Source organism: Oncorhynchus masou, chromosome 10 (genome assembly GCF_036934945.1).
Source record: "Oncorhynchus masou masou isolate Uvic2021 chromosome 10, UVic_Omas_1.1, whole genome shotgun sequence".
NCBI classification, from domain to species: Eukaryota; Metazoa; Chordata; class Actinopteri; order Salmoniformes; family Salmonidae; genus Oncorhynchus; species Oncorhynchus masou.
In genome coordinates this window covers 8,439,168-8,464,986 of record NC_088221.1, presented here as the reverse complement: position 1 = coordinate 8,464,986, position 25,819 = coordinate 8,439,168, and the positions used below count along the sequence as shown (strand labels likewise).

The window sequence follows — 25,819 nt, the reverse complement described above, 5'->3', positions numbered from 1 at the left end:
GTAGTCTGGCCCAGGAGTGTGAAGGTGAACGGAAAGGCTCTGGAGCAACGAACCGTCCTTGCTGTCGATGCCTGGCCGGTTCTCCTCTTTCCACTGGGATTCTCTGCCTCTAACCCTATCACAGGGGCTGAGTCACTGGCTTACTGGTGCTCTTTCATGCCGTCTCTAGGAGGGGTGCATCAATTGAGTGGGTTGAGTCACTGATGTAATCTCCCGCCCCCTCCCCCCCGAGTTGTGCCGTGGCGGAGATCTTTGTGGGCTATACTCGGCCGTGTCTCAGGATGGTAAGTTGGTGGTTGAAGATATCCCTCTAGTGGTGTGGGGGCTGTGCTTTGGCAAAGTGGGTGGGGTTATATCCTTCCTTTTTGGCCCTGTCCGGAGGCATCATCGGATGGGGCCACAGTGTCTCCTGGTCCCTCCTGTCTCAGGCTCCAGTATTTATGCTGCAGTAGTTTGTGTCGGGGGGCTAGGGTCAGTTTGTTATATCTGGAGTAATTCTCCTGTCTTATCCGGTGTCCTGTGTGAATTTAAGTATGCTCTCTCTAATTCTCTTTCTTTCTCTCTCTGAGAACCTGAGCCATAGGACCATACCTCAGGACTACCTGGCATGATGACTCCTTGCTGTCCCCAGTCCACTTGGCCGTGCTGCTGCTCCAGTTTCAACTGTTCTGCCTGCGGCTATGGAATCCTGACCTGTTCACCGGATTGCTACCTGTCCCAGACCTATTATTTGACCATGCTGGTCATTTATGAACATTTGAACATCTTGGCCATGTTCTGTTATAATCTCCACCCGGCACAGCCAGATGAGGACTGGCCACCCCTCATAGCCTGGTTCCTCTAGGTTTCTTCCTTGGTTTTGGCCTTTCTAGGGAGTTTTTCCTAGCCAACGTGCTTCAACACCTGTATTGCTTGACGTTTTAGGCTGTGTTTCTGTTTTCTGACATTGGCTGATGTAAAAAGGGCTTTACAAATACATTTGATTGTCTCCTGCTGCAGAGGTATCAATCAAAGGTCACTGCCTTATTTGGGTTTCCTATAAGCCTTTAGTGCGATTGTTGACATATCTGAATCAGACAGGAAATGGTTCTAAGGGCCAGTTCAGAGAATGCCACCTAGACTTTTCCTCTGCTTCTGTGCTGGGTGGTGTCTCCCTGCTGAAATTTATTATATACCGGATAGGTTTTTGATTAACAAAAAGGAGAGCAGTGAAGTCAATCTGGAAACTCCTGTAACAGAAGTGTAATGTCTTACATTGTGCACATCTGCAATATCATCCGTTCATCCTGCTGCCCGAGGCAACATATCACAGAATCTCAGTTTCATAGTGAACGATCCATGTTGCTCAGTGCGACATTACATGAGAAGAGAGGTCATGCATGTGTGAGATGATTGCCTGTGTGTCCGGACTGATACTGGAGAAAGGAATGCTTGCATGGATGTCCCTGAGTCAACAAGACTATTCAACTGGGGAAGACATGCATGCAGGCACAAATCGATACAGTGGGGCAAAAAAGTATTTAGTCAGCCACCAATTGTGCAAAGTTCTCACACTTAAAAAGATGAGAGGCCTGTAATTTTCATCATAGGTACACTTCAACTATGACAGACCTAGCCAGTCTCCAGATCTCAACCCCATAGAAAAGGAAGTTGTTGAAAATCTGTTGCCCAGCAACAGCCCCAAAACATCACTGCTCTAGAGGAGATCTGCATGGAGGAATGAGCCAAAATACCAGCAACAGTGTGTGAAAACCTTGTGAAGACTTACAGAAAACGTTTGACCTCTGTCATTGCCAACAAAGTATTGAGATAAACTTTTGTTATTGACCAAATACTTATTTTCCACCATAATTTGCAAAACAATTCATAAAAAAATCCTACAATGTTATTTTCTGGATTTTTTTTTCTCATTTTGTCTGTCATAGTTGTAGTGTACCTATGATGAAAATTACAGGCCTCATCTTTTTAAGTGGGAGAACTTTTACAATTGGTGGCTGACTAAATACTTTTTGCCCCCACTGTATGTACACAGCTACATGTGCGCGCGCACACACACTTGTTGGAGAAGGAGCATTTTGAGTAATTTTGAGTCGAGAGAGAGAAAAGTCTATACACTTGAATGGTAGTTATGCAACTGTTCTTGAGGTCAGTCCTCAAATTCCTTCCATGTCTGTATGCCGTTGTTTTCTCTAATTTGAGTGGGAGAGGTCTGGGTTATGTCTGTCTCACTGAGCCAACAGGATAAGGAGCCTGTTCACTGCCTCTATACACAGTACAGGGGCCTTGACCAGCCTTCCTTTCCTTGAAATAAATCATGGCTCTTACATGACTGGATAGGTGAACGCTAGGCTTCTGCTACAATGCTTTAATCCATCATGTCATGTGAGATCTGTGATTGATTTGCATCTAGGATGTAAAGAAGGAAGCAGGTATTCATTTTAAAGATGAAAAAAACAAGGCCATGGTAACCATTTGTGCTTAGGAAAAAAAATTGCAGATTCCAAAGGTTGGTAAAGAAAAAAAGAAAAATAATGCTCTTCTTTATTGGGACCCACAGAATCCATCCCGTGCTGTGAGATTCTGGTTATAACTGTGTGAAAGTGTATTATTAGGCCAATAAATAAATAATCAGTTCCATTTTGAACTTGTTGGGCACCAGGTTTATGGTAAAGCCATAGATTCCTATTGTTGGGCAAGAATACCAGAGCCATTCTGTTGGGTACAAATACTGGTTGAATAAACATTGCTTCCACATCATTAAAATGAAGAAAAAAAAATGCAACAATTAACGATTTTACTGAGTTACAGTTCATATAAAGGAAATCAGTCAATTGAAAGAAATTAATTAGGCCCTAATCTATGGATTTCACATGACTGAGCAGGTGTGCCGCCATGGGTGGGACCCAGGCCCACCCACTGGGAAGCCAGGCACAGACAATCAGATTATGTTTTTCCCAAACAACGGGCTTTATTGCAGACATAAATACTTCTTTGTTTCATCAGCTGTCCGTGTGGCCAGTCTCAGACGATCCCACAGGTGAAGAAGCTGGATGTGGAGGTCCTGGGTTTGCATGGTTACACGTGATCTGCGGTTGGGAGGTCAGTTGGACGGACTGCCAAATTCTCTAAAACAAAGTTGGAGGTGGCTTATGGTAGATAAATAAACATTACATTCTCTGGCAACAGCTCTGGTGGACATTCCTGCCGTCAGCATGCCAATTGCACGCTCCCTCAAAACATCTGAGGCATTGTGTTCTGTGACAAAACTGCAGGAGGATGCATCTTGGCAAATGACAAATTCTCACTAACCAGGGATGTAAACAAATTTATGCACAACATTTTAGAGAAAAGCTTTTTCAGTTAATGAAACCAACACATTACATAGTGTGATATATATATATATATTGCTCAAAAGAATAAAGGGATCACTTAAACAACACAATGTAACTCCAAGTCAATCACATTTCTGTGAAATCAAACTGTCCACTTAGGACGCAACACCGATTGACAATAAATTGCACATGCTGTTGTGCAAATGGAATAGACAACAGGTGGAAATTATAGGCAATTAGCAAGACAATAAAGGAGTGGTTCTGTAGGTGGGGACCACAGACCACTTCTCAGTTCCTATGCTTCCTGGCTGATGTTTTGGTCACTTTTGAATGGTGGCAGTGCTTTCACTCTAGTGGTAGCATGAGACAGAGTCTACAACCCACACAAGTGGATGGCACATCAATGCAAGCTGTGGCAAGAAGGTTTGCTGTGTCTGTCAGCGTAGTGTCCAGAGCATGGAGGCGCTACCAGGAGACAGGCCAGTACATCAGGAGACATGGAGGAGGCCGTAGGAGGGCAACAATCCAGCAGCAGGACCGCTACCTCCGCCTTTGTGCAAGGAGGAGCAGGAGGAGCACTGCCAGAGCCCTGCAAAATGACCTCCAGCAGGCCACAAATGTGCATGTGTCTGCTCAAACGGTCAGAAACTCCATGAGGGTGGTATGAGGGCCCGACGTCCACAGGCGGGGGTTGTGCTTAGAGCCCAACACCGTGCAGGACGTTTGGCATTTGCCAGAGAACACCAAGATTGGCAAATTCGCCACTGGCGCCCTGTGCTCTTCACAGATGAAAGCAGGTTCACACTGAGCACATGTGACAGACGTGACAGTCTGGAGACGCCGTGGAGAACGTTCTGCTGCCTGCAACATCCTCCAGCATGACCGGTTTGGCGGTGGGTCAGTCATGGTGTGGGGTGGCCGCACAGCCCTCCATGTGCTCGCCAGAGGTAGCCTGACTGCCATTAGGTACCGAGATGAGATCCTCAGACCCCTTGTGAGACCATATGCTGGCGAGGTTGGCCCTGGGTTCCTCCCAATGCAAGACAATGCTAGACCTTGTGTGGCTGGAGTGTGTCAACAATTCCTGCAAGAGGAAGGCATTGATGCTATGGACTGGCCCGCCCGTTCCCCAGACCTGAATCCAATTGAGCACATCTGGGACATCATGTCTCGCTCCATCCACCAATGCCACGTTGCACCACAGACTGTCCAGGAGTTGGCGGATGCTTTAGTCCAGGTCTGGGAGGAGATCCCTCAGGAGACCATCCACCACCTCATCAGGAGCATGCCCAGGCATTGTAGGGAGGTCATACAGGCACGTGGAGGCCACACACACTACTGAGCCTCATTTTGACTTGTTTTAAGGACATTACATCAAAGTTGGATCAGCCTGTAGTGTGGTTTTCTACTTTAATTTTGAGTGTGACTCCAAATACAGACCTCCATGGGTTGATAAATTTGATTTCCATTGATAATTTGTGATTTTGTTGTCAGCACATTCAACTATGTAAAGAAAAAAGTATTTAATAAGAATATTTAATTAATTCAGATCTAGGATATGTTATTTTAGTGTTCTCTTTATTTTTTCGAGTAGTGTATATATATATATCACACTATTTATTTTTGCATCTGATAAAAGGTGAATCAGAGTGGAAAAAGGAATTTGGGTATTTCCTTTTTTTACTCAACATTTTACCTAAATCCAATAACATGGTAAAATGTTTTGTTGAAGTTCAAAACTATATGTTGAACTGATGTCTGTGCCCGGTTGGATAAGCAAAAGGTTGAATTCTCTTATTTTACTATTTTAGAAATGCTATCTTCCTTACAGCCCTTCTTTGAAGGAAAGTCACTGATCTGATATGACTAGATCGGTCAAAGATATGTTGTGGGGCCCTTGCTTTCTCCTGTCCAGTCATGTTAAATCAATAATTATTTAAAAGGAAATAAGGAAAGAAGACTGTAATTGTAAAGTATTATAGTGAATGGCAGGAGTGGGAAGAGTCATCTCCCTTAGGGAGTTTGTAACATCCCAGCGCTTCACCATTAAAAGTAACTCACGCCTCAGATCTGGGACCCACTTCAATGGCCTCACAGTGTGACATCTCATTTTGACACCAATGTAGCAAACGATGGGGGTGATTACCTCCCCGAATGGGAATGCTACCTGGTTTCCCTGATCGCAAAACAGCTAGCAACAAACCTTGTGGAAGTTCACAACTACCGTATTTATGTTGGAAGTTGGTGAGAAATTTAAAAAAAAAATAGGATGGATGGAATAAGAATATTGTTGTTCTTGTCTTGGCAATTGACCCACATTCTACCAACACCACTGCACACCTAGACAGTGGGAAAGGTGTCCCTTTCGCTCTCTTTACACCTCTGTGTCCCTGTTAGAGGGTGGGTGGCCTTGTGAATATTGATTGACACATGTCCGTCTTCCAGGCTTCCTGTCGATATTCTGTCCAGAGGAGATTTGGGCCTCTCAAAGGCCAAAAAAACTCAGGGAGGATAGTAAGTGCACACACTTCCATGCCTAAAACACATCTTGCCAAGGAAAAGTGCTGAATCTTCACAATGCAAGGCACTGTTCAAAGCACACACACAAACATGGACTCCCCTTATATCAGGCGCAGGGGGGTGGGTGTGTGTGTACATGCTGACAGTAGACAGTTAGCAAGTGTGTGCTCAGTATTGTTTTGATTTTTGAACTGACGGCACAGACTTGTATTGGTTATCAAATACTGTAATTTAAACAGCTAGCACGCTTGCGATCTACTTCTACACAGTGTTTTTCAACATGGATACACCTTGCTCTGAGTGTATTCACCTTGCTCTGAGTGTATTCTCCGAGGACGTTTTCTTGAGTGCGTTCTTGTGAGGATGAGAGTGTAGAGAACGCATAAAACATTACATTTGAGAAGCACTCGCACTCCCTCTACTGTATTGCCTCACCACTGCATCTCCCCATTCACTGAACCTGCTTCCAGCCATGACAATGGCAACAATAGAGACGAAACAAGATACACATAAAGCAAACATTTTACTTCAGAATTATTAGCTAGATATGTGATAATGTAGCTAACCAGATAGTTTAATAGGCAAAAATGACCTAAAACTAATGTTACATAAGGTAGATGTCAATTTTTCATGGGGAGCTAGCTAACAATTCTTTGTGGCTATCTGGCTAGCTAACAGTAGTAACAATAGTAGTAGCCAGTTAGCCTTGACATATTATGGGCTTGCGATCTACGGTGTGTAGGCAGGTAAACATGCCCGAAACAGCATGTCATTATTAACATATGAAGATTAAATATTGTAGTCAGAAAACTTAAGAGATGTGGATAGGCAGCATTTAATTCTGAAGTTAGACTGTATTTTCTCAGTGGTTGCGTCATATTTCTTTGCATATTTCCGTTGAAGCTTGCGTCGATGCATGCTTCAAAATATGTACTAATGGAACATGCATTTGAGAAGTGCCTTACGGGCTCCGTTTCGCGCACTTTGATTTGGACTCATACTCCGACCCTCCCGTGTGATAGTGCGCATTTTGAGAACACCCAGGCATTGTATCTATGACGCATACACGTACAGTACTCTCAGAGCCACAAATAAAAACACATGCAGTATGCACTCACAGTCCACACAGCTATAATATGATATGCTGTAAATTAAGCATGCTAATGTTACTGTGGCCAATGACCTGTTCACTATGGGTAATGCAGTTCATATGAACGTGTAAGCTTTATTGATGCACTGAGGCCTCATAATAATGAATGCAGTTCTGACTCACTATGAGAGCAATAACTGTATACTGTGCCAGGGTTTGTCATGGTTACTTCATTGGCTGCTTCCCCATGGGAATACTTGCCTGGAATGAGTCACATGCTGAGAGGTATCCCACAATGACCTGCAATGCGAGTGAGCACCACGGAAGCTCACTTCCTGTTTTCATGCAGTACCCCTTTAGAACGCTGATATTTTTATAAACAATGGAAGAAGGCTTCTAACATATGCACATTAATCTGCACCTTAATTTTACACTTAGGTGCATACACGCAGACAGAAAGACACGCAGGGTCAAGAAAAAAACATGAAACAAGCATGTAAACTGTACAGCCAAACCAGACACATCCATTTAACCTGTTCTCACTCTCCCTACTGTACATCACTTTGTCCAACTACACCTGCACTGCATGACCCCACAAAACAGATGGCGACAAAGACAGCCTGAGACAACGAGGGACAATAACGATGGAAAATGTACCATTCTGGGTCAAAGTTGTCCATTGGCACAGACCTAGGATCAGCTCATCTCTGAATCCTCACCTTAGCAACACTTGTTTTAACCATTTCATTTTGAGTTTGATTCATTTCATGAACTGAGTTCAAATGGAAATGATCTTAACCCTGTCCGTGACTGCATCCATCCAAGTGAAGATTGGCAGGACTATTTGAAATTCAATATAAGATGCTACTGTTTGCTTTGATATAAACTAACGTAGCAGCCGTAAAAGAAAGAGTGGAGTTCCCACACCTGGTGTTCTGCAAAAAAGAAGCTAGGTTGAATTAGCTGCATCCCTGAAAACTGGATGCATCCGGTTGTTGGCAACTAAGCCTAGCTTTGACACATCCTGAGTGTATCACTGATCACCTGATTTGAGGTGACTATACTGTATGTAAAGGCCAGGGGGGCACAGTTCTTGTCCTCAGTGGCTGCAGTCCGGCTTCTTTTCATCTCTCCCTGTACTGGCACTGAATTGATCAATTAAATGCACTGATTTCCCAACGAATGTACACACATGAAGGCTTTTGGTTTTGACATTGAGCCGATTCAAGACAAATTAATGTCGTATACACATCCACCATAGTTGCTGCGATGTTCTGAGCCAGCACAGTATGGTTTGAGTCTGCATGATATTGTGAAAGGGTAATAGATTCCTCTTCCCAGGTCTTAAATCAGTGTCAGGTGAACAGGATAGAACGAGAACTAGCAGACACGTCAGCCCTTGAAGACTGGAGCTGTGACACCCTGGCTGTAGGCATAACAAACTCACTCATAACATCTGAAATAATGGCATGATGTCAATGCTCAGCTGCATAGCGCGAGCATTATGCTGTACTCCCCAGGGCATTACGCAGCCACAAAGTTATGTTACAATGGGTAGCCTATACCACCTACAGAGAAGTATCATGTTTTATAGCCTACTCTCAATATTGACAGGTGAATTGAACACATCTTACTATATTACCTACTGTAGTCTACAAGGCAAGTTAGCCTACATCAATTTAATTAGCATGTGAACACGTTAGGCTTCTCTCGTGCTGTCGAGGCCACAGGCGCATTTGCTTTGCACACATTACTGAATAGGGACCGCACTGAACAGTATGCAATCATTGCTCGCTATTGGGTTAGGCTACTTTGGGAATTCCCTACGTCAATTCTTAATGCAAATCTCCTTGACAAGACGCAGGCTATAAAAACCAATCAATTTCACTTAATTGAAAGTGATGACATGCACAACATGACACTATTCACATGTAACGGTTTGGCTATACTAACAGATTTAAATTCCTTCGGTCACCATCCTAAACGATAATAAAATGCCACATGAAATATTGACCACTGGTGTATCCATGGGTAGTATACCCATTGCTTACCTTTTGCGCAGAGGTGCGATAAAACAGACGTACACAAATTAAACGCGAGCATAGCCTTTATCAGCAGTTATGGTGTGGATATCACGATGGTTTTGTTTACCTCTCTGTGCAGTCTCGGATTTATGGACAGGCGGGATACCGCTTTAGGAGACCCAAGTCCAGGCCAAATATGTAGAGGCAGCCTGGGTGTGAGTCATGTATAGCATCGGTATCTCTCCTCCGGTTGGCAGTAATGTTGGCGTGAATTTTTTAGGCTGCGGAGACTCGACGGCCTTCTTGTAAGGAGGCTGTCAGTGTCTAAAGGTGCGCGCTAGAAACACAATTGTCCCTTATTATTACGACCACAACGTTCGTTTTGTCGTCTTTCCAATGTATAGCTTTCTATGGTTTTGCATCGCAATGCGTATTCCACACACTCAGCCATACTATCCGAATCATCTTCCCCACCAGCAGATGCTCAAATCCGAACGCCCTATCCCGCAAGCAACACAGATTTGAAGCCGAACCTACAGAGTAAGATGGCAAATGTAACCTACCTAATTATTGCAGTTAGCCTATGAGTCGTTTGTCTAACAGGGGTCATTATGGAATTATTCATAATATACCTAATGCGTAAGCCGTGCCTCCTCTGTTGAAATGGGCGGTGACTTAAAGGAGATAACCCCAGCCTGCAGAGCTGTGTATGGCGGCTGGCTGTGCAACCTGGTCTCAGAGTATATTGTAGTATTCTGTACGTAAATCAGACCCGCCTACTATTTTTGTGGTCAAGGTTTTACGTTTAATATGTTACATCTAATGTATGAGACCAGGTTGGTGTGTTGGAACGCGTAGAGAGAGTGGTAAAAAAAGTGGTATTAGCTTACTGTACGTGTTAAAAGAAATTTAGTCTGTGTCTTTTAACGGAATGTCTCATATAGGCAGTGGCGATTTTTGCATTTACATTTTGGTGGGGCAAACTAAAAAATATATTTTTCGATGCATGCCCACTGCACAACACTAAACAATACATTAATTACACTATAACGGTGACAAACGGTGCCCACACAGGCCCAACACCTTACCACTGCTATACCTGTTAATTAATCAGCCTAATTTACTGCCTTTAAAAAAACATAGCTGATATGGCTGACTTGCTTAAACAAATTAGGTTCCTACTGGTAATTGAGATGTACAAACTATGACATAAGGGGATGATGAGCAGATAATAGACTTGATAATACCCATCCCGCATGCGGGAGCGTAATCATAGCCTCAAACTAATTAGCATAACGCAGTGGACATAAATCTTCCTAGAAAATGTTCCTATTCATGAAAATCACAAATGAAATATATTGAGACACAGCTTAGCCTTTTGTTAATCACACTGTCATCTCAGATTTTTAAAATATGCTTTTACAGCCAACGCTAGACAAGCATTTGTGTAAGTTTATCATGGCATAATGCTATGGCTAGGCTCTGCTAGCATCAGGCAACATTTTCACGAAAATAAGAAAAGTAATCAAATTAAATCATTTACCTTTGAAGAACTTCGGATGTTTTCACTCAGGAGACTCCCAGTGAGATAGCAAATGTTCCTTTTTTCCAAAAATATTATTTTTGTAGGCGAAATAGCTCTGTTTGTTCTTCAGGTTTGGCTGAGAAATCGACCAGAAAATGCAGTCACTACAACCCCAAACTTTTCCAAATTAGCTCCATAATATCGACAGAAACATGGCAAACGTTGTTTAGAATCAATCCTCAAGGTGTTTTTCACATATATATTCAATAATATATCTGTCGGGACAATTGGTTTCTCATAAGAAGCGATTGGAAAAATGGCTACTTGTGTACTTTACGCAAGATTTTCTGCGGGAGCCATCATGTGACCACTTGCTCAATGTGGTTCCTTATGGCTATTCTTCAACATAAATGCGTAAAAAGACGTCACAATGCTGTAGACACCTTGGGGAATACGTAGAAAACGTAAGCTCATTCATAGCTCATTCACAGCCATATAAGGAGTCATTGGCATGAGGCGGTTTCAAAAAATGTGGCACTTCCTGATTGGATTTTATTTGGGTTTTGCCTGTAACATCAGTTCTGTTGCACTCACAGACAATATCTTTGCAGTTTTGGAAACGTCAGAGTGTTTTCTATCCCGTTTAAAACGGGAACGTTTTTTATCCAAAAATGAAAATACTGCCCCCTAGTTATAAAAGGTTTTTAATGAACGAGCTAGGACCGGCGTAGTCAATATAACTATTTAATCACCTTTTTTTTAAATGTACCAGCAACATAATTCAGAACATGGGCCGTTTACAGTATTCTCCCTGTACACCAAGTCAGAACCATAGGATAAATCAAGGGGGCATATAAGCAGACAATTTATGCAGCGGCATACAATACATTTTTGGACTCAACTTGTTGTGCTGTGCTCACTTGAAGCTGGTGTGGCAGTCCTTCGCGTGCAATTTTTTCAGAAAACTTTGTCATCAAAGTCTGGCATTCTCTAGATTTATGGTGCTTTCAAAATAACTGAGAACACTGAGATAAAACAAGGTTGTCAGTGATCTTCAGGTCAGAGCTCTAGAGAGAGGCCCGAGTTCCCGACTTGCAATTCCGAGTTGGATGACAGTTCAAACCGTATTTTCCTAGTCGGAACTTGTGAATTCACTAAAATCAGATTTCCCAGTTCTGAGTTTTCAGTTGTTTTGAGCGCGGCAGAAGTCATGCTGAATTGACACCATGGCCAATGTTGAATGTTTATACGTTTAAGCTTGGAAAAGAGACCCTTAAACACAGACTTGGGACCACACACCCACTCCACTGAATAGCAGGCAAGTGATTGCTTTCCAATGCTTGCAGTTAGCCACTGACTTCTTCCAAACCACTCACTGATGAAGTAACAATTTCCAACTTGTTGTGTAATGTTAATGTCCAATGGCCAATGACCACCGATATGTTTTATCTGTAATTTCTCTTCAAAATGTCTAATGTGACAAGGATTTAAAAGGTTTTGCCTGTAGATTGTAGATTTGATTCTTGATGATGTCTGATACCTTGCTAGCTGAGATTTTGAAAGTATGGTGTTGACATGATCAGTCCAATCAAAGCTGATATAAGATATCATGTGATTTGAAGTAATTTTATCTGTGACCAATGACCTTGAGCTTTCTTGGATGGGCACTTCTAATGCACAGTTCCTGTCAAAAGTGTGGACACACCTTCTCATTCCAGGCTTTTTCTTAATTTACTATTTTCTACATTGTAAAATAATAGTGAAGACATCAAGGAGGTGAAATGCAAAACTGACCTTGGGACTACTACATCTCTGGCTGTATTTCAATGTAAAGTATCTCTTTAATAATACTTCCTGTTCACCCGACCGAGTGATATCTCACCTATGATCATGCTGTGCCCTCTGTGTCAGCTAGTTCAGATGAGGGAGGGGTTTGCCAAAACAGCTGATATAACCTAGAGGATTTAGGGAGAAGGGGGAGAGGGATGAAGTGAAGAAGAGAGACTGTTATTGTGTGTGTGTGGTCTCACCTGGTGTCCACACTAAGTGGCTACTGAGTACTTTATTAAACTGAAAAACAGACACATGAGGACAAACAATAGACGATAATGTCAATAGAAGATACTGTATGTGACGCAGACACCTATCGGAGTGTACCTGAAACATTTAAATATAGAGGGGCTATGTGTCTGACCACTTGGCTATTGCAAAGCTAACCCCCAGGGAAATCATGACTTTGCAGCAACAGATGATCCAGTAAAAATGGCTGTGTTTATGTGGTGTAAATCTGAAAATTAGCAGATGACAGATGGTTTTTTAAATTAATGCATGTGAGACTGGTTCCATGTACAACAAGACAGGCGGAGATGGAGAAAATAACACAGAACAGTTTAATTACCTCGGTTATGGACACTTTTGCCAGCAATAAAGCTTCCACGGCCTGTTCCTCGGACAGTGAACATCTGGCAATATCTATATTTTCGACCCCTTGGTCAGCTCGCTCTCTGAAAGTAAAGAAAACAGCTTATTTTTTATACATGTGAAAACAATTTTATTTATTTTTTATTTTTTTTATTTCACCTTTATTTAACCAGGTAGGCTAGTTGAGAACAAGTTCTCATTTGCAACTGCGACCTGGCCAAGATAAAGCTTAGCAATGTGAACAGACAACACAGAGTTACACATGGAGTAAACAATTAACAAGTCAAAAACACAGTACAAAAAAAGGGGGAGTCTATATACATTGTGTGCAAAAGGCATGAGGAGGTAGGCGAATAATTACAATTTTGCAGATTAGCACTGGAGTGATAAATGATCAGATGGTCATGTACAGGTAGAGATATTGGTGTGCAAAAGAGCAGAAAAGTAAATAAATAAAAACAGTATGGGGATGAGGTAGGTGAAAATGGGTGGGCTATTTACCAATAGACCAAGTACAGCTGCAGCGATCGGTTAGCTGCTCAGATAGCACATGTTTGAAGTTGGTGAGGGAGATAAAAGTCTCCAACTTCAGGGATTTTTGCAATTCGTTCCAGTCACAGGCAGCAGAGTACTGGAACGAAAGGCGGCCAAATGAGGTGTTGGCTTTAGGGATGATCAGTGAGATACACCTGCTGGAGCGCATGCTACGGATGGGTGTTGCCATCGTGACCAGTGAACTGAGATAAGGCGGAGCTTTACCTAGCATGGACTTGTAGATGACCTGGAGCCAGTGGGTCTGGCGATGAATATGTAGCGAGGGCCAGCCGACTAGAGCATACAAGTCGCAGTGGTGGGTGGTATAAGGTGCTTTAGTGACAAAACGGATGGCACTGTGATAAACTGCATCCAGTTTGCTGAGTAGAGTGTTGGAGGCAATTTTGTAGATGACATCGCCGAAGTCGAGGATCAGTAGGATAGTCAGTTTTACTAGGGTAAGTTTGGCGGCGTGAGTGAAGGAGGCTTTGTTGCGGAATAGAAAGCCGACTCTTGATTTGATTTTCGATTGGAGATGTTTGATATGAGTCTGGAAGGAGAGTTTACAGTCTAGCCAGACACCTAGGTACTTATAGGTGTCCACATATTCAAGGTCGGAACCATCCAGGGTGGTGATGCTCGTCGGGCATGCGGGTGCAGGCAGCGATCGGTTGAAAAGCATGCATTTGGTTTTACTCGCGTTTAAGAGCAGTTGGAGGCCACGGAAGGAGTGTTGTATGGCATTGAAGCTCGTTTGGAGGTTAGATAGCACAGTGTCCAAGGACGGGCCGGAAGTATATAGAATGGTGTCGTCTGCGTAGAGATGGATCAGGGAATCGCCCGCAGCAAGAGCAACATCATTGATATATACAGAGAAAAGAGTCGGCCCGAGAATTGAACCCTGTGGCACCCCCATAGAGACTGCCAGAGGACCGGACAGCATGCCCTCCGATTTGACACACTGAACTCTGTCTGCAAAGTAATTGGTGAACCAATAACTGAGATATGACCATTCAATCTAAAGCAGCAGATGATTTTTAGGGTACGTCAATACAGCCCATTGCTGCTTACCTGAGATGCCATCTTCGTACGGTGTCCGCTTTGACTTCCTTTGTGTTGGAAAAAAGTTGCTTTCAGAACAATTATTTTTGATCGAAAATATAAACGTTTTTTCTCTAAAAAAAGACACAAATGTACCTCAAATAGCGTTTAAAAAATTACCTGTGAATAACCACACCTTCATACAAACGTGCTACTGTATGCAGAATTCTTGACGTACAACCGAAGATGCTGCCATATCCTGCCAGCACGCCCACAAGCGAGGAACTCAGGAGCAGAATGATGCCACGTGGAAGAGGGAAAGGAATGAGATGGGAACAGCAATTTGTTGCAAGTTGAGGTGGGCTAATTACTGAACAACAGGCTATTCAACCTTTACTAAATAATAGTCTAATAGCCGAGCTAGGTGTGAAAATCTCCCCTCCTATCACAGACCAGATTTGCCCTAACGAACCAAAGGGGTAGCTTGCTACTCAATGTAATAAGGTAATGACTTTTCAAATAAGTTACCTTACACATTATGTTGGCAGACAATTTGTTAGCTACGCTGTCCTTACAAACCACATAGCATATCATTACAGCAGTATGTACTGGTATGTTTTTTATTTTATTTTATTTGTTAAAATTTTTAGTAATTACTATCTTGTCTCATCGCTACAACTCCCGCACGGGCTCAGGAGAGACCAAGGTCGAAAGCCATGCATTCTTCGAAACACAACCCAACCAAGCCGCACTGTTTCTTAAAACCTCTTAGAGATCGGGCAACTTTTTTCAAAATTCTGTTAAAAATCGCGCAACATTTCAACGTCCTGCTACTTATGCCAAGAATATAGTATATGCATATGATTAGTATGTGTGCATAGAAAACACTCTGAAGTTTCTAGAACTGGTTCAATGGTGTCTGTGACTATAACAGAACGAGTTCCGTGGTCAAAATCGCAAGGAAACCTGATCACAAAATCGAAAAAGAAAAAATCCATCCGCCAGTCTCAGTATTGTCTATGGCTTGCCATAAATGATGGGACTGAGCTTGCAATTCCTACAGCTTCCACACGATGTCGCCAGTGTTGTGATTACCAGGGCCCTTTATCCTTGGTCAGATTAGTCAATGGCACATCCTGTCTTCAGGCGCGCAACTGAAAAAAATGTCCGTGAGGAAATGGACTTCGTTTTGAAAACTTCTACCTATTGAATACAGATCGCTCCGTGATCAATTTGAACGTTTATTAACGTTTACTAATACCTAAAGTTGGATTACAGAAGTAGTTTGAAGTGTTTTGTCAAAGTTTATAGGCAACTTTTTTAATTTAAAAAAATAACGTTGAGTTTAAAAACAGTGTTTTTCCTGGATCTGATGGTCTTCATAAATGGACATTTTGGGTATACAAGGACCGATTTAATCGAAAAAAAGACCCAATTGTGATGTTTATGGGACATATAGGAGTGCCAACAAAGAAGCTCGTCAAAGGTAATGAATGTTTTATATTTTATTTCTGTGTTTTGTGTAGAGCCGGCTACGGTAATTCCTTTGTTTACGTCCCCTTCTGGTATTTCGGGGTGTTGCATGCTATCAGATAATAGCTTCTCATGCTTTTGCCGAAAAGCATTTTACAAATCTGACTCTTTGGCTAGATTCACAACGAGTGTAGCTTGAATTGAGTGCCCTGCATGTGAGTTTTAATAAATGTTTGAGTTTTAACGAGTGCTATTAGCATTTGGCGTAGCGCATTTGCATTTATTGTTGGCAAGGTGGGGCGATTGCGTCTCGGGTGGGCCAGAGAGGTTAACACAGCGCGCCTCGGACCCGGAAGCCAGCCGGGCCAATTGTGCGTCACCCGACGGACCTCCCGGTTGCTGCCGGCTGTGATGCAGTGCCCTAGACCACTGCGCCACCCGGGAGGCCCTATGTATTGGTATGTTAACTAGCTACCTAAAGTTAGTAGTTATACTTGACTTGATTATTCTCGTCATTCTGAGCTTAACTAAATGGTACAGTTTTGTGCTTTCTCAATGGACATTCGGTAATTTTGTAAATTCGCTCTGGCTATCTATAGGCTAAAAAAAATCTAAATCCAGCCAAGGCTAAAAAAGAGCGTTGGCTAAACTGGAACACTAGCGTGAGCCCAAAGCAGATTGATTGAATCGAACATAGCAGAGCCTGTTTTGACTGGAGTGATGCTTAGAATTCCATTAAATACGTATCCTTTTTCATTTTACCACTACAATCTGTTCGTTGTACGAAACTGGAAAAAAACTACTTGTGTAGAAAGTAAACGTCCGCACCTCGATGGTGTCAGCTGTGCTTATGTCTGCGTAATGAAAAAGTAGGAAAAAATAAGAACTGAGCTTGCTGCCCAGACTTACATCACTACAAAGAGGAGATTCTCCTGATTAAAATGATACCCGTGTAACAGTTTTACTTCTCCTCGCCCCTACCTGGGTTCAAACCAGGAACCCTCTGTACACATAGACAACACCCACCCTCGAAGCATCATTACCCACCACTCCACAAAAGCCGCGGCCCTTGCAGAGCAAAGGGAACAACAACTTCAAGGTCTCAGAGCGAGTGACGTCACTGATTGAAACACTATTAGTGCGCACCCCGCTAACTAGCTAGCCATTTCACACTGGTAACATCCGACTTGAGAAAAATCTAAATATACACATTGCAAGATATTTGGCGAAATAGACAGACATGGCTATATTTCTCCCATAGGAAACAATGGGAAGGCCGCAGAGTTCCAATATTATTTTTGTTGTTTACATTTTGTTGTTTACATTTTAACTATAAAACAACGTGAGCAGGTCTCATTGCCAACAATAGCAAAGCAGGCATTGTGACGTTGAACAATAAGTTGGGAATAGAACGTTCGTAAGGCGAGTTGGTGCCACGGTGCTCAATAGAAATAAGGCCTGTTTTTCACAATTACTTCTAAACGACAGCAAGCAGCTGGGAAATATGGTCATATTATGAAACTGGGCTCCACGGTGGATGCAATGAACTCGTTTTTATCAGAAAAGAACGTTGTTAAAAATGTGTGTCCAGCCTACTATCTACATGGATTTCAGAGCACTCTCGTCTGAGTGTACCAGAGCACAGAATAATTACTTTACGAGCGCTCAACACCCGTTGAATATGCCCGGTGTCCATAAATGTCAGAAAAAAAGTGTAATTAAATTGTTTCCAGCAGCACATTTATAGTCACCAACGCTCTGGTTAACACAAGTAGCTAGCCAATGTTTGCTTGGGCGCTTCACTGCCGTTGAACCAAAACGCTCAAATCAACCCTACACCTCGGCCCGAGAGCTAAACGGTCTGAATTTACAAACTGACCATTTTTCTCTGAATTGGAACACTCTAATATGAATCAAATTAATTAAGCCAAATTTCATAAAATCAATCCCATATACTATGTTATTACAAAAAAGGTTTTAAATTCTCTGGTAATGCCAATACGGAATACTTTCAAATGCTTCTCAAAGATGCCCTCTGGTGGTCAAACTAGCAATAACTTGCAGTAACGGAAGAAATGGCTGAGAATTAAATGACGTGCCACAGAATGCTGCAGCAGCACTCAGGATGTGCCGCAGTATGACACAACTTTTAAATTATCTCCGCATGTGTAGTTTCCCACTGTGAATCATAGAGGAGGTGGTGTGATGATTTTGGGGGTGCTTTGCTGCTGGTGACGCTGTTAGTGAGTTACTTAGAATTGGAGGCACACTTAAGCAGCATGGCTACCACAACATTCTGCAGTGATACGACATCCCATCTGGTTTGGGCATGGACAATGACCCAACACACCTCCAGGCTGTGTAAGGGCTATTTGACCAAGTAGGAGAGTGGTGTAGTGCTGCATCAGATGACCTGGCTCCACAATCACCCGACCTCAAACCAATTCAGATTATTTGAAAAAAGTTGGACAGCAGACTGAAGGAAAAGCAGCCAACAAGTGCTCAGCAAATGTGGGAACACCTTCAAGACTGTCGAAAAAGCTGGCTGAGAAAATGCCAAGAGTGTGGAAAGCTGTCACATATGCAAAAAAAAGAAGAATATATTTTTGAAGAATCTAAAATATATTTTGCTTTGCTTAACACTTTTTTGGTTACTACATGATTCCATATGTGTAATTTCATAGTTGTTGTCTTCACTATTATTCTACAAGGTAGAAAATAGTAAAAATAAAGAAAAACCCTTGCATGAGTAGATGTGTCCAAACCATTGACTAGTACTATAACTTTATGGCAGCAACCAAGGGGTTGAATCTCCGAACTCCACCCCTAGATTTGGTGGTGACGTAGTGTCCCCATGAGCGACAGAACACGAGAGAACATAACCAAGCCCTATGCTCTGTATTTTCTTCTGGCAGTCCTACCACCACAGAAAGCACTGAGCTAGGCTGAGACATCTGCATTTTGGAGCTGCCTTACTCAAGAAAGCAAAAAAGAGACCAATTTTGTATGCAGCTTTATTAACTTTTTTTTTTACATTGTTTTCAAACTGACACGTATTAATACAAAAATAACATGAAAAACAGCTCTGCCCAACCTCACCTGAATGAAAGGTTGCCACTGCATTTAAACTCAGCATAAAAAGAAACGTCCCTTTTTCAGGACCCTGTCTTTCAAAGATTATTCGTAAAAATCCAAATAACTTCACAGATCTTCATTGTAAAGGGTTTAACTTCTTATGGCTGGGGGCAATATTGAGTAGCTTGGATGAATAAGGTGCCCCGAGTAAAACTGCCTACTATTCAGGCCCAGAAGCTAAGATATGCATATTATTAGTATATTTGGATAGAAAACACTCTCAAGTTTCTAAAGCTGTTTGAATGATGCCTGTGAGTATAACAGAACTAATATGGCAGGCAAAAACCTGAGAAAAAATCCAACCAGGAAGTGCGAAATCTGAGGTTTGTAGTTTTTCAACTCATTGCCTATTGAATACACCGTGTCTATGGGGTCATATTGCACTTCCTAAAGCTTCCACTAGATGTCAACAGTCTTTAGAACTTGTTTAATGCTTCTACTGTGAAGTGGGGACGAATGAGAGGGGATTAAGTCAGAGGTCTGCCAGAGAGTCATGAGCTGACCACGCGCGTTCATATGAGAGTTAGCTTGCTTTCCATTGCATTTCTACAGACAAAGGAATTCTCAGATTGGAACATTATTGATTTATGATAAAAAAAACATCCTAAAGATTGATTCTATACATCGTTTGATATGTTTCTACGGACTGTAACAGAACCTTTTGACTTTTTGTCTGCTCGCGCGTCATGAATTTGGATTACTGGGCTAAACGCGTGAACAAAAAGTAGGTATTTGGACATAAATAGACTTTATCGAAACAAATCAAACAGTTATTGTGGAACTGGGATTCCTGGGAGTGCATTCTGATGAATATCATCAAAGGTACAGTACATGTATTGCGTAACATGAAGTCCTATGTGTGTCATCTGATGAAGGTTAGTGATTAATTTCTCTATTTCTGCTTTTTGTGACTCCTCTCTTTGGCTGGAAAAATGGCTGTGTTTTTCTGTGACCTAACATAATCATTTAGTGTGCTTTCATCATAAAGCCTTTTTGAAATCGGACACTGTGGGGGATTAACAAGAAGTGTATCTTTAAAATGATGTAAGGGAACACCCCCCTAAAATGTACAAAAATGAATGGGAACATATTGGCACCATACAAAACATATACACGGTGTCCAATACCACTTTGTTTCATTCAAAGTTGATTGCAAATGCCATATGGCAAATGCCAAGTGTAACACTCCAAAAATCCAACAGACGGCGAGTGCGCTCCACCATCATTTTTCATATTGCAAATGTAACACAAGTCAAGACCCAAGAGTAAAATTTTGAAAGATTGTCGTTTTAAGTCTTTACGTTAAGAACTGACTGATTTCCACAGGGTTGAATGCACTATTTCTATCAAACATCAGGTTGGGTATGGAAAAACACTTTTCGGGTGATTTTAACCACTTCCGGTTGCTTCAGGAAGCTTAGAATCGACACAGGTGGCCTGATGGATTGTCATCAAAGACAGGTTCATGAGGCATTATTAACCCACATATTCTCCTGGTTGAATTTAGGGGAGCAGGCAATGTATTCCTATAAGGAGAGATGTCATTGTAATCTGTGAGATCAAAAAACCCTGGTTAACTGTTAAGGGTTAATGCCACACGGTCAAGGATAGGCTTGCACTTTTTTCACAGTCGCTGCACTCAGAGTGAGCTACGGTCAAGCGGGGCATCTCGTTGAACTCTGCACGGCCTTGAGAATATGGAAATGCCATTGCAGGCTCTGTGTGTCTTTAAGCACCGCACTTTGTCACTCCATCCATGCTGTGTGTGTGTGTGTGTGTGTGTGTGTGTGTGTGTGTGTGTGTGTGTGTGTGTGTGTGTGTGTGTGTGTGTGTGTGTGTGTGTGTGTGTGTGTGTGTGTGTGTGTGTGTGTGTGTGTGTGTGTGTGTGTGAGAGCTTTTATTTGACATCTGTTGAGGAAAAATGACTGATTTACAGTTCATGAGGGTTGCTTAATCACACATATGAAGTTTTAAAAAGATCTGACCTTTTTAACCCTTCAAAACAGCACATATGACACCATTTTAAGGAACTTCCGGTTGGCACAGGAAGCTATAAGTAAACACATATCTTGATTGGGGTAGGCTCTTACAGAATCCTGAGTTTTAAGTCTTTGTGTTTAGAATTGACTGGCTACACAGAGCCCTGAGCTCAACCCCATCGAACACCTTTGGGATGAATTGGAACGCAGATTGCGAGCCAGGCCTAATCGCCCAACATCAGTGCCCGACCTCACTCTAATGCTCTTGTGGCTGAATGGAAGGAAGTTCCAGCAGCAATGTTTCAACATCTATTGGAAAGCCTTCCTAGAAGACTGAAGGCTGTTATACCAGCAAAGGGTTGGACCAACTCCATATTAATGCCCATGATTTTGGAATGAGATGTTTGACAATTAGGTGTCCACATACTTCTAGCCATGTAGTGTATCTCTTGAAACATCCCTATGTTGTGTGCTTGTTCTTTCACCAGGTACAGCAGGAATGTCTACCAATTGCATGCAATATCATGCCCAAATTACACTGGTCACTCAAAACATTTATATAGTTGTCGTGTCTTTGGCTATGCCGGATTAAGTGATATGACATGCTATTTGATAAAATAATTTCTCCGTAATTAATATCACCTGATTAAGCTAATCATGTAAATGTAATTAACTAGAGAGTCGGGCACCACAAAATAATATTTATAGAGCTGTTATCTTCCGAATAAACTCTTAAAGACCTAGTAATATTTTACATCCATAGCAGTCAACATTAATCTTCATTTTACTTCAGTCTCATCTGAAAGTTGTAAATTCTTGGTTATCTGCAAGAACCCTGGCTAACAATTTGAATCAGCAATACAAAATTGGGTTTAATCATTTATTTACTAAATACCTAACTAATCACACATACACATAATTAAATCATAACTTGATTATGTCATAAAGGAAAACGTCCCTAGCAGGCGGAACAGATATGACAGCTTGTTACACAAAGAAAAAGGGGCTGGGTTGAGTGAAAGAGCTGGAGACTGAGGAACAAAGGGAAAAAGCTGTGCTATCGTAAATACAGTATCTTATGCATTCTAAATTACTGCCCATTTGGAAAAGGAAAATGCAATAAATACTTACTCTGAGCTGCGCCCCAGTAGGTTGGTGGTAGATGGAAGAACGTGTTGCCAAACCGAGTCCTTTGTCCTTTGAAGAATGTCTCTGGTGGTCAATTCGATACGTTGTAGTAACGTCGTTGTGTGGTAGATGGGATACTCTGTCTGTTCCTTCCTAAACTGCATTTGCAGCTGCGTTCGCTAACTCAACTGCTAGGAGGTATCACTTCTGCCGTGAATAAGAGTTCAAAAGTTCATACCATTCGCAACCAAAGCTCATGCTGATGTTGGCTTCGTTCTGTAGTTATTATCTGAACCATTCTGACATAGGACCATCTTCCTACCTCATCAGAACAGCAAGTTATGTTGTCGTCAAGGCTTTATAATGGAAGGGAGAAAAGGGGTGTGTGTCATAGTTTACAACCTCTGTCTCTTCGCGTGGGCGGGCCACTGATTGAGCAGCAATATCTTATGAAAACTCACATCTCACATTTTAGAAGCTAAAATCACATTTCATCCCATCACAAATCATTTAATATTAAAACATTTAAATTGAACAACAATTCCATGTGAATCGATAACTCTGATGCATATACTTTCCACTGTAGATTTTGTCATCTTATCATTGATGAGAATGTCTCAGATGACAACCGAACTGGCATCATATTCATTAAGTACCACCGCATATGTTCAATTGTTCGGATTACCAGAATATAGTTCATTTCCCCCCCACATTCTGACATTCCCAGAGTCTCTTTGTTAACCAAGGGTTTTGCAAATGTAACCTCAGTAGGGTAGAGAGGAAAAGGGGGGGAAGAGGTATTTATGACTGTCATAAACCTATCCCTCAGGCCAACGTCATGACATAGTATTTATAAAGTATCGATTAGGGACTGCAAAAATACTTTACTAATGATTGGTAAATGGTTTATTAATGTGGGACAAATTAATAACAAATGTTGAACACAATCTATAAATGCTTTATAAATGGTTTATTACGGACCCTTAAAATAAAGTGTTATACACCCGATTTGAGAATGAATAAACACATATATTAGACAAATAAATAAAAAATCACTGAATAAATGCCTTATAGATGACCATTGACTTTACAGCCTGGCTACATATTTCAAATTTGTGCATTCAAGTGTTCCGCTCTGCCCTCTTAGTGTTTAAATATTAGGTTACATATAATTCAATAGAAGAAAACAAAGAGAGAGAGGAGACTGAGAGTTCCTTAATGTTTGGCCCTATATTACATTAAGGAACTGGCAGTCTCTCTCCCTCTGTTTTCTTCAGTAGAATTCAATATACAACCTTCTGTGTTTGTCAAAGAACGATGCTGGCACTAGTTTATGTGGATGCGGATAGATTTCTAGCATTGTGCTTAGTTTGACAGCATATAGTGCGTATCTTTCTGACAATAAGTGATTGGTCTTTCAGCAATTGAAATAAGATAGGCGGAACATTCCAGCCTTCAGTGCATTGGCCATATTGTTATCGGACACCAGTCAATTGTTACTCAACTCTCTCACTGGGCTGAAGAAACTCAGATTCAGAAGCAAATAAACATTGATATAACAATTAAAATACATAGCCTTAACTATGTGTTATAAAAGCCAATCTAATGACTTGTTAGGCTATATTGCAAGTAGCCTAGTGTCTAAATGTTCCCACAAATCCCCCTTCCCTAATTAGCCTACAATAGGAGGTATGAAATATATTTCATACAATATACAGGTCAAAATATTAGGCCTAACTGGCATCAGTAGGCTACTTGATGTGTCTGTTTCCGTGTGTCACGTCTAATCAAGGTGGGTGGAATCAGGCGCAGAGAGCAGATAGCGATATAAAGTTTATTCTCCGGTGAACAAAAACAAACAACGGTCAACCCAAATACAGACAGGGTGAATATATCCAACACAGGATAAAGACTAACCGGAGAATAACAAACAACAAACACCGACAGACAAAGCGAAATGACAAAATAAACAATCCCGCACAAAACAAGGGCGGGACATCCTACATTAAATACAGACACTAATTAACTAAACAACACACAGGTGAAACCAATTAGACAAAACCAACAGATACACGAAAAAGGGATCAGTAGTGGCTAATAGGACGGTAACGACGACCGCCGAGCACCGCCCGAATGGGCAGGAGAGCCAACTTCGGCGGAAGTCGTGACACCGTGAGTGTGTCTTTCTCTGTTTTTTCCTAACCCGATGGTAACAAATCAGTTGATCTGTCATTTCTCACAGACACAACCCTCTGACCAGCAGAACCAGAACTTTTAGCAAATAAATCTGTTAATTTTACACATTTAGCAGAGTGGGTCTCGAGACAATTTTTGGTCTCTAACTTTTTCGGCGCCACCTTTCCATTTTTCTGTTTTAATGGACAGAGTCATGGCAGGTCTCACTCTTTTTGATGATGTGAGTTTGACTGTGAAGGCCCACCGGCAAATGCCAAATGCTCAATATAGATGATTATGACAACAGAGAGAAAAAAAGGACCGTAGACCGTCGGCCGTGTCCATAATTATTTTATATATACTGTAACAGTCAAAAATTTGGACACACCTACTCATTCAAGGGTTTTGCTTTATTTTGACTATTTTCTACAGAATAATAGTGAAGACATCACAACTATGAAATAAAACATATGGAATCATGTAGTAACCAAAAAAGTGTTGAACATATCAAAATATATTTTATGTTTTAGACTCTTCAATGTAGCCACCCTTTGCCTTGTTGACAGCACACTCTTCTCCCAACCAGCTTTTTGAGGTAGTTACCCGGAATGCATTTCAATTAACAGGTGTGCCTGGTTAAAAGTTAATCTGTGGAATTTCTTTCCTCCTTAATGCGTTTGAGCCAATCAGTTGTGTTTTGACAAGGTAGGGTTGGTATACAGAAGATTGCACTATTTGGTAAAAGACCGTCCATATTATGGAAAAGGAGAGCTCAAATAAGCAAAAAGAAATGACATTCCATCATTACTTAATGACATGAAGGTCAGTCAATCCAGAAAATGTCAAGAATTTTGAAAGATTCTTCAAGTGCAGTCACAAAAGCCATCAAGCGCTATGATGAAAATTGCTCTCATGAGGATCGCCACAGGAAAGGAAGACCCAGAGTTACCTCTGCTGCAGAGGATAAGCTCATTAGAGTTACCAGTCCAGAAATTGCAGCCCAAATAAATGTTTCACGGTGTTCAAGTAACAGACACATCTCAACATCAACTGTTCAGAGGAGACTGTGTGAATCAGGCCTTCATGGTAAAATCTCTGCAAAGAAACCACTACTAAAGGACAACCAATAAGAAGAAGATTGGGCCAAGAAACACAAGCAATTAGACCGGTAGAAATCTGTCCTTTCATCTGATGAGTCCAAATGTGAGATTTTTGTTTCCAACTGTTGTGTTTTTTTGAGATGCAGAGAAGGCGTATGGATGATCTCTGCATGTGTGGTTCCCAATGTGAAGCATGGAGGAGGAGGTGTGATGGTGTGGGGGTGCTTTGCTGGTGACACTGTCTGTGATTTATTTAGAATTCAAGGCACACTTAACCAGCATGGCTGCATGGCTTAACCAGCATGGCTGCCACATCATTCTGCAGTGATAAACCATCTGGTT

At 41.7% G+C, this 25,819-nt stretch overlaps 1 protein-coding gene across 3 annotated transcripts in view; it reads right to left on the bottom strand.

Moving 5' to 3' along the window:
* The window catches only part of hecw2a (HECT, C2 and WW domain containing E3 ubiquitin protein ligase 2a), a 50,463-nt gene extending 40,838 nt beyond the window's left edge, over positions 1–9,625 (bottom strand). For 2 of the 3 annotated variants that reach the window (XM_064975748.1, XM_064975750.1), the window contains exon 1: positions 9,599–9,620. The gene's annotated coding sequence lies outside the window, so the exon portion shown is untranslated. Of the gene's footprint in view, positions 1–9,598 lie in introns of all 3 variants that reach the window. The other variant, XM_064975749.1, reaches the window with a different exon arrangement.
* Between the last annotated feature and the right edge of the window lie 16,194 nt (positions 9,626–25,819).